We start from the raw sequence: 9870 nt of genomic DNA on the forward strand, positions 1-9870 counted from the left end.
GGCCCTGGTCCTGTTTCTGAGGGAATTCTGGGCACTGAGCTAAGTAAAATTCTGCCTGTCCTCCATAGGCCCATCTTTAATACACAGTGATGGAACACTGAAGATTCACCAGGCACCACAGCCAAAAAAGGGCTAACCTGCCCCTTTACCACCTCACAGGCCACTGAGCTGGGGAGCGGCTGCCTGCTGCCTGCAGGAACCATACTGAGCCTCAGCCTGCCCTGAGATTCCCAGGACCCAAGGCCTCCAACCATGGTTCTCACTCCCACGCGGAAGGATGACCATTGAACGTCGAGTTTGTAGCAAACATGGCTGTGAGACTGAGGGCTCAGGGATCTGTAGCAGCTTTAGTTGTTGCTAGTTACCAAAGCACTCACCTCTGGTCTCAGTTCACAGATGCTTCAATCCCTCAGCCACCTGGGATGCTGTGCCCATTCAAGGGTGCAAGGCGATTTAGGGAAACACACTGTCCTTACCCTGATTGGTTTGCCCCAGAGAAAGCAAATATTTGGCTGTATTTATCATTGCTGATTATTACTATTGTCACTGCTTACACAGAATTTTTGCCAATCAATCATTGTCCTAAAATAATTCCAGCCTAAAAACTATAAAACTAGCAACATTCAGCACCCATTCTCCCTTGTCCTCTGTGTCATTCCCCAACCCTAATATGGGTACATATATGAAAAAAATTAAAGGAATTAGTTAAGCACATAAATTCTGAAACCAGCCTGGATTCTAGTCCTAGCTCCACCCCTTCTTAGGTGTATGATTTTGAACGAGTTTTATTAAGCTCATTCTGTGCCTGTTTTTGTAATTTGTAAGATAAAGATAGTCAGAGTATCTCTCTCATTTTGTTTTTGGAGATGATGAAATTAGATGATGTATGTAACGTATGTGTATGCAAGGCTCATAGTTATTGTGGGTGTGGTATTACTATCATTATTATTATCTAATATGCACTGTGCCAAGTGTAATGGAAAGAAAAGTAGCTTTGATTTAGAGTAGTCCTGGGTTCAAATTCTAGCTCTGCTACTTATTAATGGTATAACTTTAGTCAAAATTACTTAACCTCGGTTAGCCTCAATTTCCTCACCTGGAGAAAAGGGGATTAAAAACCTCCCAGGGATGCAATCAACCCCGAAGAAGAGCACGCAAAGAAAGCCTCCACCTGTGCACCTGGGAGATGCTTCATTGTCATATACTAAAGTCCTTTTGTCCTCAAGATCAGCTTAAATGCTACCTCCTCCTCAAAGTCTTCTAGACCCCACAGAAGCAATGATTCTCATCCTTACATTTCCATACTTCTAATTTATTTTTACAGTCACATACTATATTCATTTTCTAAGGCTGCCATAACAAAGTACCACAGAGTAGGTGACTTAAACAACAGAAATATATTTTCTCACAGGTCTGGAGGCTGGAAGTCCAAGATCAAGGTGTAAGCAGGGTTAGTTTCTCCTGAGACCAATCTCCTGACCTTGCAAATGGCCACCTTCTCACTGTGTCTTCACATGCCCTTTCCAGTCCTATAAGATTAGGATCTCATTTAACTGATTTAGGTCATCGGACCTCATTTAATTTTAATTACCTCTCTAAAGGCCGTATCACCAAATACAGTCACATTGAGGGTTTGGGCTGCCACCTATGAATATTGAGGAGACACAATTCAGCCCTGACCAAGTCACTCCCACAGTGTCTGGCACAGTCCACAGCAAAGATGGGGAAATTGGCTTAGACCGAGCATGTGAGTGTCAATGTCGGTCACCTCCACCCCTGGACAAGCAGCTCAGGAATAGCCTTGTCTCAGTCAGTGTCATGCTGGCGAAAGAGGGACAGCACATCAAAGTAAAAGAATTTCATAAAACTCTTCTTCTTCCAAGAGCTGCCAAGGGCTGCCCAACAACATTCCTTCATTTATTCATTCATTCAACAAATGCTGAGTGCCAGACATTGGGCTGGGATCTGGATACAACAGACACATCCTTTCCTCCGGGAGCCCATAGTCTGGTGGAGAAGGTAATCATTAATAAGAGAATCCCTCAAATATATATTGAATACTCTGGTAGTTCTGTGAAGGAAAAATACAGGGCGAGAGAGGCAGTGTAATGGTGTGCTTTGGAGCACTCAGAAGAATCTGAAGCTTCCTGGTGGGGCCAGACGACAGGCTAGCTTCCCACTGCAGAAAGCATCTTGAATCCATGACTGCCCATTCCAGAACAGCTCAGCTGTAACCAAATTAGTCTGGGCAAAGCCTCGGCTAAAGGCTCTCACCCCAACGCTGGTCATAGGGGTTGGTCTACTGATTACCCCTCCCATCTTCCTAAAGCTGCATGTTGGCCAAACCATCACCTTCTCAGAATCTTGGAATAAATCCTTTAAAGAGGAAAACAAAACTTTAAATGGCAAAAACAAAAGCTATCCTACTGACACAGTTTTCTGGCAAGGTTGAGTAGGAAGGTGGGTAGCTGGCCCAGTTGCGCCTTTGTTAATAAAGCTTCCTTTCTATTTACTCGCCCACCATGGGAAAGAGGAGGAGATGGGTACAGTGTTGGCATCACTGCTCTTCCACTCATAAGCATCAAGGCCAAGGACCCCATCCCCCCAACCCCACCCCGAGGAAGTATTGTCTGGCTCTTTGTGATTCATTATGTCTTGTGAACTCTCCTTTCTGAGAAAAAGACAAATTCAGAGAAAAACAATTGGGCAAAGGAGGCAGGCAGGGAACAATGAAAGCTTGATTGGAATCTCAGCTTTATCTGAAGACAAAGAAGAGAAATCTCTTGTTCTTATGAGAATGCTGGCCTACCTAATGGGCTATTGGCCTTCTGCTAACAAGGCAGAGCTGGCTACCCCAAAGCTGCAAAACTGAAAAAACATTCTGCCATCACTGTTCCTCTCTTTTCCTGGCGATTCAGGCTTCTCGAGATGCCCTTCACCCTCATTCCTGCCCACCTGAGGAGAGGACAATATAACATCCTTCAATTGGTGCTAGGAGTTGGCTGTGTACCACTTTTAAGGAGCACTCGTTGTGTGCCTACTATTTGCCCAGCATGTGCTAGGTGCTGGGCAATAAGTGAAAATGGGCCTGGTGCAGGATGCAATAACCAGAGACCAGAGATCTGCCATGGCCTCTGCTAGAGCAAGGTGGTGCATGCTCACTACTTGTGCCGGAAGAGAGGTCTATAGTGTGCCTGGGAGAAGCTTGAACAAGCTTTAGAGAGAAAGTGAGATTGCCCAGCTGACAAGTAGAAGAAAAGTATTTGAGGTGGAGGGAACAACATTGGCAGAAGCTCAGAGGCATTATTTCATATTCACATAATTTTTAAAACTATATTTAGATGTGTATTCCTGAAGTGGTAAAGACTGAGGGAGAGAAAAGTCTAAGTCATAGAAACAGAGAGTACAACTGTGGTTGCCAGGGGCTGAAGGGGTGGAGGATGGAGAGAGTTTGATAAAAAGGTACAGACTTTCAGTTATAAGATAGAGTCTGAAGATCTAAAGTATAACTTGGTGACTATAGTTGATAATAGTGTATTATATAATTGAAATTTGCTAAGAGAGTAGAACTTAAGTATTCTCACACACACAAAAAGGTAATTATATGAGGCAATGAATATATTAATGAACTCTATGGTGAGAATCTTTTAACAATGTATACATATGTCAAACTACATTGTATACTTAAAATATATTACAATTTTATTTGTCAGTTATACCTCTTAAAAAAAAAAAAAAAGAACAAGGGACAGAAGGAAAAATGGAGAAAGTGCTGGGGAAAATTCTAGGTAGAGAGGTAGACATAACAGACCTTAAGTGCTATCATTAAAGGATTTTGAAACAAACAAAGAAGATTTTGTACGATCAGATTTGCAATTTAGAAATATCTCTGTGATTAAATATAGAGGCAGCAAAATCTATAGGAAGATGACTATAAAAAATTAGGCAAGGCATGAGGAGAGTCTGAACCAAGATCATGGTGATAGAAAATAAAGAGAAGGGAAACAGACATGATAGATTTTTCAGCCCATAAGTAACAACCTAGGGAATATTGAAGTATTAAGGATTGTGGTTAAGAATGTGGATCTACGGCCATGCCACCCTGAACAAGCCCGATCCCATCTGATCTTGAAAGCTAAGCAGGGTCAGGCCTGGTTAGTACTTGGATGGGAGACGACCTAGGAAGACCAGGTGCTGTAGGCGTAAAAAATAAAAAATAAGAGATTGTAAGCTGACAAGGTCCTTGCAATCTGTGAAGTCAACCAAGAATTGCTTCACCTAAAAAAAAAAAAAAAAAATGGGGACATTGGAGTCAGCTCACATGAGTTCAAGTCCCACCTCTGCTACTTACTAACTGAGTAGCATTGGGCGAGTTGCTTAATCTCTTAGTGTCTCGGTTTTCACATCTGTGAAATAGAGATAAAAACACTACTTGCTTCACAGGGTTGCTGGGATGATAAATTGAATCAACAAAAATAAAACACTCAGAACAGCCTACTTGGCACATAGTGAGCTCTCCATAAATGTTGGCTGTTAGTAGGAGTATTAGATACAGAGGAAGACTAAGAGGGGTCTAGGAGAACAACTGAGTTTGAGAACAGACATGTCTATTTCAGGTTTGTACTTTGTCTTAGGGCAGAGCCCTTACCCTGGGGTGTGGTCCTTTCTCTTAGGATGTAGCCTTTCTTAGGTTTTAGCTGAATGCTTATGGTTCTCAAAACATTCTCTCTGTTCTGACTAGGGCCAAACTCCTAGGTCTCCTCACACTGTGCAATCTTTGATATCCCCACTCAGCCCTCAGCCTGAAAGCATCTGTCTCTTCAGGTCTCATGATGTCTTGCTCTGCACCCTGCACCCTCCACCCTCTAGCACTCTGGGGCCAGGCCCCAAGGGGGACTCCCCTTGTGTACATCCTTTCACATGTTAGAGCCACCTCAGCAGCCCCCAACTCTGATCTCTGCCTCCCCAACTTAGTAAAATTGTAGCTTTCCACTTGGTCTCCAGCTCTCCACACAAAAGTCTAAAAGTACCCAGGCAGAAAGTAGGGAGAAGAGAAGGGAGAGATGGAATACGGGGCTGACTTTGATGTTTCCCTCCTCTCAAGGAGCACAGAGTTGTGGTGACTGTTGATCAATACCTGAATACAGCAGTTTCATATCTTGCCCAATTGTACTGTTTATGGCTAGAAGATAAGTCCATTATCAGTCACCCTATCATGGCTAGATGCAGAATTTCTAGCTTCAGTTTCTCATCAGGGAGATGTTGTTAATCCAAGGAAAGGACTAAAAAAGATCATTTATATATCAGTGCATTACATGCTATTTATCACTAGGTAGATGCACAATAAATGTGTTTCTTAATTGTTTAACTTCATATTAATTGACTATGATAAAACACAAAAGAATCACACCTAAGCATGCCAGAATAAAACTCTTGAAACCAAACATAATGAGAATACTTTAAAAACAGCAGGAGAAAAAAACATCATTTTACACAAACAAAAAATGATAAGAGTCCTGGTCGACTTCTCATCGAAAAAAATGGAGGACAAAAAGAAAATAGAAGAAAGTCTCAGAAAGTTTCCAGAAAAACAGTCTGAAAGAATTAAGTGCCAGCAGAACTGTGCTTTAAAAAATACTAAAGGAAGTTCTTTAGATGGAAAAGGAATGATATCAGATGAAAGCTCAGATCTACAAAAAGGAATAAAAATTACAGGAAATGGCGAATATGTGGGTATGTATAAAAGACCACCCTTTTAAATTTTCCTAACTTCTTGAAAAGACAATTGACTATTTAAAGAAAAAAATATATTTCTTACAGGATTTAAAAAACAAAATATGTGATAACAATACACAAAGGACAGGAGAAATAAATTGAATATTCTGCTGTGAAGTTCTTGCATTATAAGCAACATAAAACAATATTAATTTTAAGTTGTCTGTGACAAGTTAAGGATGCGTATTTAAAATCACCAAGCAACCATTAAGAAGATAATCTAAGAAGGTATAGCTAAAACCCCAAAGAAGGCAGAAATGGACAAAGTCACAAATATCAAATGGGCAAATAGAAAGTAAATATCAAGAAGACTGACTCAAACCAAATCATAGCAATAGGTACATAAAATGTTAAAAAGGTAAATATTCCAATTAAAAGTCAAAGATTGTCAGAATGGATTAAAATAGCAAGATACAAGTATATGCTGTTCATAAGAGATACATTTTGAATTCAAAGTCCAAGATAAGTTGAAAATAAAAGGATGGAAAAATATATACCATGCAAATAGTAATGCATAAAAAAAATGCGAAGCAAAAGCTGATAAAACTTAGGAAAGAAATATATTCACAATCATAGCTGCAGATTTTTAAAACTGATCTCTAAGTAATTAATAGAACAAGTAGACTAAAAAAATAAGAATATAAAATAATTAAACAATATTAGCAAATTTAATGTAATATCTATAAATGTCAATTTGGTCAATTTGGTCAAATTGACATTTATAGATATTATAATCAACCACTGCAGTATACACATTTTATGAAGTATACATGAAATCTTCAATAAAATACATCAATTGCCAGCCAGGTCATAAAATAAGTCTCAGTAAATTTCAAAGGAATAAAATCATAACAGTATGTTTTCCTACCACAACAAAATTAAATTTAAAATAATTAACAATAACATATCTGAATATTTGTAAATTAAGCAACACACTTTTAAGTAATTTATCCCTTTCTCTGGGCCAAAGAAGAAATCACAGGAGAAATTAGAAAATATTTAAACCTACTGAAAAAACATACTAAAATTTATGGGATACAATTAAAGCAGTGCTTACAGAGAAATTTATAGTTTTAAATACTTAAACTAGAAAAGAAGAAAGCCTTAAAATTAATAATCTAAAAATAATCCAAGTCTCCACTTGAAGAACTCAGAAAAAAATCTAATTAAACCAAAAATATAAAAAGATGGAAATAATAATAATAATAATCAGAGCAAAAGTAAACTGACAAAACACTAGTGAACATCATCAAAGCCAAAAGGTAATTCTTTGACAAGTTTAATAAACTTGGTAACCCTGTGGAAGACTGATGAAGAAAAGGGAGGGAAGGAAAGGTTGAGAGAGAGATTAAAGAGAGGGAGAGATTAAGACAACTGAAATAAAAAAGGAGAAATCACTAAAGACCCTACAAACACTAAAAGAATAATATAGAAATTTTATGAACCATTTTATGTCACTTAATTTGAAAATTTACACTAAATGAATAAATTTCTTGCATAATATTTTCCAAAACTGACACAGGAATACATTTTTTCTAAAAAGCTGAATATTGCCTACATTAGGGAAAGTGAATTTGCAATTACAAACCTTTCTGTTAAGAAATTCCAGGGCCAGATAGATAATTTCACTGGCAAATTCTATTAATGTTACTAACATTACACAATAGTCAACAGAAAATAGAGAGGAAGAAACACTTCACAATTCTTTTATGACATCTCCATAATCTTAACATGAAAATCTAATAAGGACGTTATAAGAATATTACAGATCAATATTCCCTATGAAGATACAAAAATGTATACAGCAAAATATTAGAAAATAGGATCCAGCAATATATAAAAAACATACATCATGACCAAAGGGGCGTTTATTTCAACAATATAAAGTTGGTTCAACTTTCAAAAATAAATCAATGTAATCTATCATATTAATAAAATATAGGAGAAAACTATGATTACTGAACTAAATGGAGAAAAAGCATTTGAAAAATTTTGATACTTATTCATTATAAGAACTTTGAAAACTAGAAGATAAGGAAGCTTCTTCAGTTTGGTAAAGCTAACATCATACTTAATGGAGAAATATAGAAAATGTTCCCATTATGGTTGAGAACAGAAAGAATTTCCATTTTTATCACTACAATTCAACACTTTATCGAATGTCTTAGCCAGTGCAATAGGGCAATAAAAAGAAATATATAACATAGACATTGAAAAGAAATAAGTAAAACTTTATTCTAAACAACATGATTGTGATTATAGGTAATCCTAAGGAATGAAAAAATTTCTAAAATAAGTGAATTTAGCAAGGTTGCAGAATATAAGATCAATAATTCAAAAATCAATTGTTTTTTTATTCTAGCTAAAAAAAATTGGAAAATAAAAAACTTAAACAGTATTTAAAATAGCATCAAAAAACCATAAAATACTTAGGAATAAATTGAAAGCCCTACAGTTTGGAAACTGCCAAATATTATTGAAAGAAATTAAAGCATAAATAAACAAACAAACAAACAAACAAATAAATAAATAAATAAAATCATGTTAATGGATTGGAAGTTCATTATTGTTAAGATATCAATTTCCCCAAATTGATCAATAGAGCCAACACAATCTCAATCAAAATTCCCACATGCTTTTATTATAGAAATTGACAAACTGATCTAAAAATGTGTATAGAAAGGCAAATGGCCTAAAATAGTCAAAATAATTTTGAAAAAAAGAACAAAGTTGGAGGACTTACAATACTCAATATCAAAACTTACTTTAAAACTACAGTAATCAAGACAATATGGTATTGGCATAAAGACAGGCATATCGGTAAATGGAACAGAATAAGGAGTCCAGAAAAAAAGCACATATATATTAATTTATTTTTTAACAAAGATATCAACATAATTTAATGGAAGAAGAAAGAGTCTTTATAGTAAATGGTACTGGAACAACCCCTACCTCACATCATTACAAATATTAATTCAAATGAGTCAAGATCTAAACCTAAAATATATAAAATGTCTAGAAGAAAACTTAAGGGAAAACCTTTGAGATTTTGGGGTAGGCAAAGATTTCTTAGAACTCAAAAGGCACTAACAATAAATTTAAAAAATGGATAAAATGGACTTCATCAAAATTAACATATCTCCTGCTCTTTAAAAGATATAGTTTAGAAAACAAAGAGTCATGCCACATATTGGGAAAAAATATTTGCAAATTATATACCTGAGAAGTTATTTCACCTGGAATACATAAAAATTTTTTTCATCTCAATATGAAGAAGACAAACAACCCAGTTTTAAACAAGCAAAAGATTTGGACACTTCACAAAAGAAAATTTACGAATGGCAAAATAAGCCCATAAAAAAATGCTGAATATTATTAGTTATCGGAGAAATGCAAATTAAAAACATAATGGCTATCACTTCTCACCAGAACGACTGAAATGAATAAGACTGAAAATATTAAGCATTAATGATGATCCAGAGAAACTGAAGCCCTCGTACACTGGTTTGACACCTTTTTATAAAGTTAAATGTACACTTACCATATGACCCAGTCATTCCGCTCCTAAGTATTTACTAAGAAGAATGATAATATGTCTGCAAAAGACTTGTACATGAATATTTATAGTAGCTTTATTCATAATTGCACCAAATTGCAAACAACTCAAATATCTATCAAGAGGTGAATAGGTAAATAAATCATAATATATCTAGTCGATTAGTCAGCAATGAAAAATACAAACTACTGATTCAAGCAACAACGTGAATGAATCTCAAAAACATGATGCCCAGTGAAAGAAGCCAGATCCAACCAAATATCTATATGATTCTATTTGTATAAAGCTTATGAAGAGGCAAAGCTAATCTGTGATGGTAGCAATCAGAGAGTGGCTGTGTTTGAAGACAGAGATGGCCTATAAAGAGGGAACTTTTTTGAGGGTGATGGAAATCTTCATTATCTGATTGGAATTTTGAATATGTGGCTGTATTAATTTGTCAAAAGTCAGTGAATTATACACTTAGTATTTGTGCATTTCCCTCCATGCAAATCTTACTTTAATTTTTGAAAGAGTAAAGAAAATATATTACAAAGACA

The 9870-nt window shown here is 36.2% G+C and overlaps 1 pseudogene; it reads left to right on the forward strand.

Moving 5' to 3' along the window:
- The first annotated feature begins 4084 nt into the window (after positions 1 to 4084).
- Positions 4085 to 4203, forward strand: LOC112474310 (annotated as a pseudogene).
- Positions 4204 to 9870: the final 5667 nt, after the last annotated feature.

The sequence above is a fragment of the Pteropus alecto genome, unplaced genomic scaffold, assembly GCF_000325575.1.
Source record: "Pteropus alecto unplaced genomic scaffold, ASM32557v1 scaffold79, whole genome shotgun sequence".
NCBI lineage: Eukaryota > Metazoa > Chordata > Mammalia > Chiroptera > Pteropodidae > Pteropus > Pteropus alecto.